Genomic DNA, 11,633 nt, shown 5'->3' on the forward strand with positions numbered 1-11,633 from the left:
CTGAGCCAAATTTGTTGAAAATCTTAAGAATTTTTGGGATAGAGTCCTCAAGATCAGCAATGTACAACAAAATATCGTCTGCAAATAATGATATTGAGCTGCTACTGGATTTAATCTGGATATTACAGATTTTATTTTGCCTTATGGCTTGGGCTAATGGTCTCTAAGCGGAGAGCCAGGACTTTGGAATAAAGCTTAATATCAGTCCCGATGAGGCTGATGGGCCTGTAATTTGAGCAATCCGTAGGATCTTTACGGAATAACGGAAATCAGCGCAGTGTTTGTTGGTGGAAAGTTCCCTTCTCTATGGCTGAAGTTAAAGCTTGTAAAATGGTAGGTCCTAATATATCAAAATACTGTAGAAGAAGTTCTGATGGAATTCCATTCCATTTCCCTTTTTTAACTGTTTTTAATGCTGATTTAAGTTCTTCTAAGGTTATCGGTTGCCTCTTCTGGGTTAAGAAGAGGCAGGTTTAGTTCTTTTAGGAACTTCTGGCACTGTGTCTGATCTGGGTTGCAGGAGGACTCATACAACTTTGAGTAAAAGGATTGAAAAGTGGCGCTGATATCCTTAGGATTTGTTGAGATACCTCGGTCTGTGCGGATGCTGTTGATAGTAGCTCTGGATTCGCTTACTGTAGGTAATACTGATAAGTACCACATACCACCCTACTTCAAAATGTCCAAACTATCCCTTTAACAGGCTAAATTTGCTAGCTTCCTACTTGACTCATATTTAGGTCACCCTAGGAAAGGCTTACCAGACACCACAGCAGTCATGAAGTGGCCAAATGTTGAATCACTGTTGTTCTATCAGTCTATGATGGAGTGACATTTATTTCTATGAATTTGTCAGGGATTATTAGCTTCTCTGCACTGGCTTCCTGTAAAATCCAGGATTGAATTTAAAATCCTTCTCCTTACCTAAAAGCTCTAAATGGTCTAGCACTATCATATCTAGAAGAACTCTTAGTACTGTATTGTCCCACTAGAGCACTGCGCTCCCAGAATGCAGAGTTACTTGTGGTTCCCAGAATCTCTAAAAGTAGGATGGGAGCCAGAGCCTTCAGCTATCAGGCTCCTCTCCTGTGGAACCAGCTCCCAGTCTGGGTTCGAGGGGCAGACACTGTCACCACATTTAAGAATAAACTGAAAACACTCCTCTTTGATAAAGCATATAGTTAGGGAGTGAGGAGATCCAGAAATGCTTGTTACTAACCTAGCTCTGGGGAGTTTACTCCCCGGAGTCCTTATGTTCCTTTTCCCAGCGTTTTTCGTTGAATCTGGATGGCACCTAGACCTTGGTTTCAGCTGTCGGCGTGGTCCTGCTTCAGTTCACCCTGCTACGCTCCACGGTGCCCTGCTTCGTCCTGCTGAACCTGCTACATCCAGCCATGCCCTGCTGTACCACGCTTCATACTGCAACGCCCTGCAGTGCCCTGCTATGACATGAACTACTATGACTACTATTTCTTAGTCACTGTTCCATTATCTTCACTGTAACTATTATTTCCACTGTCCAGCACATCCCCAACCGGCATCGTCAGACACCGCCTACCAAGAGCCTGGGTCTGGCCGAGGTTTCTTCCTAAAAAACGTTTTTCTCAATCTGAGGTTTCTTCCCAAAAGGGAGTTTTTCCTCGCCACTGTCGCACTGAATGCTTGCTCTTGGGGGAACTACTTGAATTGTTGGGTCTTTGTAAATTATAGAGTGTGGTCTAGACCTACTCTATCTGTAAAGTGTCTCGAGATAACTCTTGTTATGATTTGATACTATAAATAAAATTGAATTGAATTTAATTGAATTATTAGCGCAGGTTTAAGCCACGATTATGATTTTGAATAACACGCTGCATAGACCCATTTCAATCAACAAACTTGCATGAATATATAGGAGGGCATCTAGCTAAGTCACTGAATGTTAGAGTGGAAATGACTCATTTAGTGTAAATGATCTCCGTTAGTCAGTATTTATGTTGTGATGTTGTGATTTTTGTGATGTACCTGCGTGCTACCTTTTGCTTTCATTTCCATAGATTGACCTGATTGTCTGGCACTTCCTCACTGATTAGGTCTATTTCAGGTCTTATCAACACACATCATTGCCGTGCTTTCCATGAGCAAATATCGTAGTTGACAGTTTGTCTGAAAACATCATCATCAACACTTAAATCAGATTGTAAGAGCAAATGATTTGTGCTGCAGTTTTCTATAGTAAAGAGCTGTGAGTCATCATTGGTCTGTGGGTGTGTGCAGATACAATTGTAGGCTGTGAAATGTGTGTCTATGCAAACACATCCATATAGAATATATATATATATTCCATATATGTTCATGTCTGCAGACAATTCAGCCAAGTATGACAGATGGCTTTGAATGATTTCCATCAGCTTTTTAGAAGTTTTGATTTTGCTGTGATTTGGCAGTTCATAAAGGACATATTGATGATGAGTCATGTAAGCAGTGTTGCAGTTTTCCCTCTGCCCTGCATTTTTCTGACTTTATTGCAAAATAGTGCAAAAAAGATAAAGAAATGTATTTAGTTGATTAACATTAAATGAACAAATGGGATAATTCATTAATAACATCTAGCTGAAATCACAATTCGTAATGCTGTTTTGACAGTCAAAATTCATGTCAAGGTGATTATTAAATTGATTGTTAGTTTTTATTAGTGTAAATTTGGAGACTGCATCAGCACCAGTGTTTTCTAGCATGTAGGGCAGCCTATATGACACTGCATCATGTTTTATCCACTGGAAGGTAGTGATGAACAATTGTATTCTGTATTGCACGTCCAGTCAGTCCGTCATTCTGAGAGAACGCGGGAGGTTGGTTTGTGTCTTCAACAGGTCCAGGTGCAACATAAACATCATCACAGAGAGGGACATTGCGCCTGGTAACGATGTCGTGCAGGACAATACAGGCCAGTATTATGTTGCACATTCCCTGTGGACATTAGGCCTTTTATGATTTGAAACACATTTGTGAATAATGTACATTTTTTTGTTTCTATTAGTTTGTTGTGGGTCACACTGTTTACTGTAAAAGAATAGAAAATGTAAGGGGATGTTTGTATTGTATTCTCTTCAAATAAAAACACTTAAAGTTGTCATGGTTGTAGGTTTCTGTTTCCTGTTTTATTTTGGTAGTCTGGTTTTTCTGTCTTGTCTGGTCTTGTTTTACTTCCTGCCTTGTGTTTTCCCACCTTTTTTGATTGTTCTGCCCAGCCCTGATGTGTTTTACCTGTTCCTTTCCCTTGTGTCACCTGTCCCTGGTTAACTCGTTACCCTGTGTATTTAGTTTCTGTGTTTCCCTTGTCTGTTGTCAGGTCATTCTGTCATGATTTCAGAGAATGTGTAGGATCCAAATGCAGAGAGCAGGCAAGAATAGTGTTGCTTGAGGATTTAATCAAAAAAGTCAAAGATATACATACTAAGAAAAGGAGTCCACAAGGCAGCAGGCAAAAATCCCTCCAGAATGTGGAGGAAAACAAAAGACAGGAATACCAAAACTGGAAACAGAGACAACGGGATAGACTCCACAAACGACCACGAAACAGAATACAATGACCTGACAAGGGAAACACAGAGACTAAATGCACAGGGTAACGAGTTAACCAGGGACAGGTGACACAAGGGAAAGGAACAGGTGAAACGCATCAGGGCTGGGCAGAACAATCAAAAAAGGCGGGAAAACACATGGCAGGAAGTAAAGAAAAACCAGACTACCAAAATGAAACAGGAAACAGAAACATACAACCATGATAAAGGTGACCCCATGCTGGCTATTCTACCTGTTCTTAGCTAATAGCTTACATTGTGATATGTAGGCTATTTTAGAACCCTGGTAATCTGGATTTGTAATCTTGAAAAGTTTGTATCTGGATAAGGGTGATCCAATCCAATTTTCTCAAAACTGGCACAAAAGTAACATGGTTTACCTGATCCTGGATAGCAAAACATGGGATTTCCAGATTAAACTTTTTGAACAACTGGGCCCAGAAAAGATATTTATGCCGTAAAAAAAACCCTGCAATTTAATTTCCGTTGGACTTTAATTAATGTACTTTAATAGAACCTTGATAAAGCTTTACATGTACTTTGCAGATCCCAGTGTCTCAAAAATTTAAGGATTTTCTGAAAACAAAATGAGCAATTTTAAGTGTCACCAACATTCTAATTAACAATAAATTGATTTAATTTGGTCAATACCGTAATATATTATAATAATAATAATAATAATAATAATAATAATAATAATAATAATAATTAAAGCTGCAAGCAGTGATGGACGGGCCCTTACGCCTCTGCACGTGTCGGGGTTACTGGCGGATGTCGTTCCTTGCGACCATGCATTTGCGCGGCACTCAGACACTGCAAATCGTCACCAATGAAAAGGGAACTCCCTGCTGAGTTCAATGATACCTCACACAAGACTCTACGTCATACAGTTCATTAGCTGTGAAAGGGGGCGTGGCCTAAGCATAGGGGTCGGGGCAAACCTTTACCAATTAAAAAGGAAGTCTCTGCTGAGTTCAATGATACCTCACATAAGACTCTACCTTAAGTGGGTCACCAGTTATGAAAGGGGCATGGCTTAAACATAGGGGAAGGGCCAAACCATCACCAATGAAGAAGGAACTATCTGCTGAGTTCAATGATACCTCACACAAGATTCTACCTTAAATGATTGAAATGTTACGAAAGGCGCGTGGCTTAAGCATAGGGGGCGGGCCAAACCATCACCAATGAAGAAGGAACTCTCTGCTGAGTTCAATGACACCTCACACTCTACCTTAAACGATTCAAATGTTATGAAAGGGGCGTGGCCTGCGTAAGTGGGCGTGGTTAAAGTATAGGGGGCGGCTCAGTATCACATGTAGACCACACATTATGTAAGTTTCATGTAAATCGGATGATGTTTGTCATATAAGGCTGATTTCCTGTTGCCAGCGGGGGGCGCTATGACCAAAAGTCAATATTGGCCTGTATATGTCCTCAGGCCTGGCCTCTTGTTGATTGTGGGAAATTTCAAGCAGATATGACAATGTACACTGTAGTTACAGCTACTTTCTCGTTCATCGCTAAACACTCAAAATGGCCGCCATGCCACACCCACACCGTCTGACGAAAAGTTTTTCTTTTAATAACTTTTCATCTTTAAGGTGTTGAGATGGTACAGACCAAATTTGAAGTCCATCGGATGAAATCTCTAGGAGGAGTTCGTTAAAGTATAGCACCTTGACTTTTAAGCCTACTTCCTGTTGCCACTAGGGGGCGCTATGACTTTAAGTAAATATCGGCCTTTATTTGTCCTCAGGGTTGGACTCATGAATCATCACACTCAAGTTACACCCACTTCCTGTTTTGATGGCGAAACGCACAAAATGGCCACCACGCCCTATGACGAAAAGTTTTTCTTTGAACAACTTTTCATCTTTAAGGTCTTAAGATGGCAAAGACCGAATTTGAAGTTGATCGGATGAAATCCCTAGGAGGAGTTCGTTAAAGTACGACATCAAAATCGCACTAATTTCGAACTTTGAATTCAAAATGGCGGACTTCCTGTTGGGTTTAGGGTATGACTCCAATGACGTTTGACTGTGCGTCTTGACATGCTACATATGTGTACCAAGTTTCGTGAGTCTACGTTAAACGTACTGCAGGGGCTCAATTTTGTTAAGTTTGTAGGGGGCGCTAGCGAGCCATTTTTGTGCGCCTATTCCCGAAACTCTTAAAATACGTAAATTCTCACCAGACTCGATGCAACCGCCAATTTTGGTGAGTTTTTGAATATGTTAAGCCCCTCAAAAAGGCAATTAATTTGCCGTAATAATAATTCCTTCAGTTTCAATAGGGCATTCGCCACTGTCGGCGCTCGGGCCCTAATAGTAATAATAATGTCAAGTCTCTTCTGATTTTTGTGCAGATTCCCCACTTGAAAGGGATTTGCACAAAAATCAGAAGAGACTTGACAGTGAAAAACCGCTGGAACCAGGAAATCTGGAAACCTGCTAAAGAGACAGTTAAGTCAAAATGAATTAAGCTGAAAGCACCTTCAGTAAGTGTACTCACCATTTCCATCTGTTGAAAACTTCAGATTGGAACTAGAAGCATGGCTGAGCAAAGATCAATGGAGGAGATCAAGATGGAGAGGACGACAACAAAACGAGCATTCTCTCGTCTTGTTAACAGCATCATCAGAAACTACAAAGAAATGTCTGAGGAGCAGCTCAGGGACAGTTTCAACAAACTCAGGCAGGAGGCCGAAAAAGTCATGGAAGCCAATGATGATGTGGAGGCTGGACTCATTGCAGATCTGGAGGCGGAGCTGGACGCAGATGAGGAAGCTGTGTTAACCAAACAGCAAAAGGCCGACCTGACAAAGACTGCAAAGGAGTGTGAGCAGAAACTAAAAGAAGTCAAAGAGCTCATCCAGGACACTTTGTGGGCAAGTTATGGAAATGTTGAATTATCCACCTCCCTACAGTCGGCAGAGGGTGCATTGGATCTTGCCGCTGCTACCTCACCATCGAATAGCAACCAAGAAGCATATGACTTCATGCTCAACCACCTGCAAGAACTGGTAGGGACTGCAAAGGAGGCGTACGGTCGGTGGAAACGTTGGATCCCCCTGGAGGAACAAGAGGCTTCCAGAAGCACGTAAAAACACTCGAGCTCCACATCCCCAAACTGGTATCAAGAAAGGCTGACTTTATACAGGCAAGAATAAAGGAGGACACTGAAAGATTAACACAGAGGTCGAATGCTTTCAATTATTCTACATCAGCCATCAGAGTGAGACCCATAACCCTTCCAAAGTTTACTGGGAACAAGCGTGACTTTTACAGATGGAGGAAGGACTGGGAGGCACTGCAAGGGCAAGGTGAACCCACTGGATCGAGAGAGGTGAAGAAGGCTCAATTGCTTGACAGTCTGGAGGAAAGAATGATAAGAGACCTCTGCCTCACAAGTTACAACACTGCAGAGGATATTTTCCGTGTCCTAGAGAACCGGTTTGGAAATCATACAGCTATTGCTATTGAAATAGTGGAGGATCTTCAGAAGATTCCACCTGTCAAAGGACATCAGCCACGTAAAATAGTGGAACTTATTCAAGCTGTGGAGAAGGCGCTTCAGGACTTGAGCGATCTTGGAGACACAGGCGCTATTAAAAATCCACTGATGACAAAATCGATTGAAGGCAAGCTTCCAGAAACCCTCAAAAAGGAATGGCTGGTTTATGTTGCTGACAAGAAGAATGCTGTGGCACCAGAGAAACGCTTTGACGGTCTCTTGGCATTTCTCAAAGAGCAGGAGCCATACAGCGAGAAAGCTACGGCTATCAGACATTCTTCGCAAATAGGATTGGAGAGATACAAAACAGCACAAGCATTCAGGACTGGTGGTGGATTCCTGGTCCACAAAACATCACTGATATCATCACCAGAGGTACCAGCCCTCAAAACCTTGATGAGGACTCGGAGTGGCAGAATGGACCAAAGTTCCTGATGTTTCCTGTGAGTGAGTGGCCAATAAAATCAGCTAAAGAACTGGCTGCCACTGCCAGAGAGAACATAACAAGTTGCAGAAGAAAGCTTTTGTTGCAGCACTGTCGAGACACAAAATGGAGCAACAAGAAGCAGAACCAACAAATGTAAGGAGACCACCTGCAGGGTCAGTTATTCGGGATCTTGTTGATGTCAAACGGTTCAGCATTCTAACTCGACTGGTTAAGACAGTAGCATGGATTTGGAGAACAGCAAAGAGGTTTCTCGGAAAGAACAAGTCCCTAAACAGTTCAAAGTGGAAGGCGGTCTCATTAACCGGAGTCATCACAGTAAGAGAACGAGAAGACGCCCTAAGAGACATTTTTTGTGCTGCGCAAATGGGCACAACCTTCCCAGGCACCACAACAGACCGACTGGTAGCCTATAGAGATCAAGACTCTGGGCTGATGGTTTGTGGTGGCAGACTGCAAAGCTTTGAAGAGGATAAAGTTGCTGTTCCAATCCTGCCTGTTGATGCATGGGTGTCCATGCTGCTAGCTCGGGAGGCTCACAGTGAGAGTCATGACGGAGTGGCTGGAACCTTGCTTAAAATGAGAAGGAAAGCTTGGATCATAAAAGGAAGGAGGATTGCTCAAAAAGTCGTTGATCACTGCATAATCTGCAGGAAAGCAAAAGCAAAGAAATGTCAACAAGTAATGAGTGATTTTCCACCTGAGAGAACTGAATCTGCTGCTCCTTTCAAGTTCACAACAGTAGACCTCTTTGGACCCTATTACGTTAAAGATGAAGTCAAGAAAAGGGTAACACTCAAAGTCTGGGGAGTCGTCTTCTGCTGTATGGCCAGCAGAGCTATCCACACAGAGGTGGTCAACACCTTATCAAGTGAAGGGTTCCTGATGGCTTATCAAAGGTTCACAGCAATCCGTGGGCACCCCAGGAAGATCTGGTCTGATCCAGGCACCAATTTTATTGGTGCAAAACCAGCCTTAGAGGAGCTCTATAGATTTCTGGGCAGTATGGACAGGGCAGTTCTGGAGGAGATACTCAAAGTTTGACTGTAAAGCGGCGATCTCCCAAGTGATTCCATTGGGAGGTCGAGTGGGAGGTGTCAAGTCAAACTGGAGAAAAACTGTTTAAATCCCAAGCAGCTGCTTGAAGAGGACGATTGGTAAAGTGGGCGGAACCAATGTGCCCGGCTGAGTTTCGCCCAGGGCTTTAAAGAGGAGACAACATCGGAAGTAAAGAAAAACACAAGTTGACAAGCGGCAAACGGCGAGGATAGAAAGGAGAGACTGTCCAAAAAGCTGCCGCAATCGCCAGCTAAAGCAAGCGGAATTGATGATCTACAACACCCGAATGGCAGCCGGTAAGAGACGTTAGCTTAGCTGTAGCCACACGGTCGGCAGCGATACAGAGACTCTAGCGTCACTTGACCCTTTAATGCCTGAGAGACTTGTCTGCTTACCATATTGATTTCAAACGTGTTTCAACTGTGATATTGTTATACTGTTATACTGCTAAATATTTGTTAACTAAACAGGAGGTAGTGTTTAGTAACTGTTAAAAGTGCATACTGCTTCGGGGTTGGTAGCAACATGGTGAGAGCTAATATGAGCTAATTTAAAATGTATGGTGTTGGTTTAAATAATTGCACTTTAAAATGTTAAATAAGTATGATAAAATGTTTAATTACTATTTTTATATGTGGGTAAAAAAAATACTATAAAAATGTTAAAATGGGTTTAAAAAATGGTTAAAAAAAATATGATAAAAATGTGTATTTTCTTTTCTTTGTGTTGAAGGTTTTTCACCTGCTACTCCTACTGCTACTGTTAGAAACGACAAAACTGTTAAGCAGCTTAAAGACCAACAAAGAATCCAAAATGCCTTCTTTGGCTGAAGCAATAACTCAAATTGAACTGCTGAAGTGTGCCAAAATAAAAGGAGGAAAAAAAAAGGAAAAGAAATGTTTGGTCATTGAGTGAAATCCAGTTATTTATTCCGGGGTGGATGCATCAAATCCCTTTCAAGTGGGGAATCTGCACAAAAATCAGAAGAGACTTGACAAATAATAATACTAACAATTATAGTTGCAGGCCTAAAATATATGCTATGTGTGTTCATATACCCTCTGTAGGCAAAAGTGACAAGTTTTTTAGGAATGTGCAGCATTGTCAATAGCATCAGGGCTTGTGCTCCAAGAAATGCTGCATAGGAGGTGTGCTAATGTGTCCTGTGTCGGTGTGTGGGTTTGTATGGGATTAAAAGGGCTCTTCAGTTTAAAAGTCACTATATTCTCAAAAATACGAGACACTGGGTTTTAGATTAGCGGTGGTGCATGAGTGCTTGTGCGTTTGTGCAGATACATGTGTGTGTGTGTGTGTGTGTGTGTGTGTGTGTGTGTGTGCGCATGTGTTTTTGTGTGTGTGTGTGTGTGTGTGTGTGTGTGTTTGAGGGATAGGAAAAGACGGATTACTGTAGACTTAATTTCACTGAAAAACTGAGTATGTGTATGTTCTTCATTATGTTTTCATTCATGCCTACAATCATAAAGGTCTTTTACCTGAAGAGGGTATTACATATGTGTGTTGGTGTGTACTTTGCATTTATGATTGTTTATAGCTGTAAGTGTGTGTGTGTGTGTGTGTGTGTGTGTGTGTGTGTGTGTGTGTGTCTGTGTGTGTGTGTGTGTGGGTTGCGGTGGATTTAAGTTGTCATTTCTAACAACATATGACTTTTTTTTTTTTTTTTTTTTTTTTTTTAAACAAGAACGCCGTAAAACAGACTGCAATGCAATGCTATGGGGGCAATATCGACGGTCAGTGTACATCCATTAAAGCTGCAGGAGGTAACAATTTAAATAATGCCAGAATTTGAAGTAGAGTGAGACCTCTTTCTGCAGCTCTCCCTCTCCCCTCTCTTTCTAGTCCCTCCCATCAGGCGAGCACAGATATGCAGCAGTACCAATCATTCATTTCATCCAGATGGCATGTTATTGTAAAAAGGCTACCTTTCTCCCTTTTCACTAGGCCCTGTTCCCAAAATGAACCGTGTTTTGTGTCTGCTTAATCCTTAATTTCAGTATGTTTTAGATTATTTGATAAATTATCATTTAATGTGTATAAAATGACGTAGGCCTGTTTAGGTGGTTGTGGGTTCATAGTATTTTAGTTATGGTTCTGTCTTTTGATGTGGGCGGAGATCAGCTGCTTACCAATTCAATCAAGGAGAGTACATACAGGTTTGCCTGATTAGGTCCTTTCAGCACTGAGGGGCTGGGCACTCCTAAGGTGTAGAAGAATAGGTAAGATAGTTCTGCAGTGAATGACATTTCTATAATATTGGAGGTGCTTATGGGTACCCATATATGTAAATAGTAATGTCAGCAGTAACTTATCAATGTAAATGTAATGGTATTTTCCAGATCCAGAGTGATTTAATGTTGCTTTTTTCAGTTTAGCTTACCCTGTTTGATGTTATTTTGCCTCAGTTTATCTTAGTTAGTTATCTTAGTTTTTTGTTTGTGTTTTATACCCCGGGTTTCATTTTGTGCCATTTGTTTGAGTATGTTTTTTTTTGTTAGTAAACCACCGTTTTTTTCAATTCTTCAGCTTCCTGTCCGACTTCTTTAAAGTCCCTGTATAAAAGTTTCTGGTGCCCCACCACTCTGCCTTTGCTTGAGGTGGTTATAGAGCGGCAATTCTATGAGAATAAACATCCCGTTCGAGATGACATACTGTGAATTGAGGCTCTAGTTAGCTACATAAACATGAACTTGAATCATCAGCAGTATTGAGCTAAAGTCTCCTGTCACAGCTAGATTTACTAAAGCCTGAATACAGAGCCAAGTAGGAGTTCCAGAAGTCAAGTTTTCTTTCAGACTACTTGAATAACAATATGCTGAAATATTATTATGGAATTTTTACCAAACAACACCAAAAATAAACTGCCTATCACAGCCTGCCTATCATGCTTTTGTGTGTAACTTACGGATGCCAGGTCAACTAAGTAACTTTAGGTAAGGGACTGTTCGTTATTTATTTCAGGGGCCACCGGAGGAGTTTCGGGACCTTTAGGCTAAAAAGACTTGACCCTCTCCTTGCCAGTAATAATTTTTCTA

This window comes from Sander lucioperca, chromosome 1, assembly GCF_008315115.2.
Source record: "Sander lucioperca isolate FBNREF2018 chromosome 1, SLUC_FBN_1.2, whole genome shotgun sequence".
NCBI lineage: Eukaryota > Metazoa > Chordata > Actinopteri > Perciformes > Percidae > Sander > Sander lucioperca.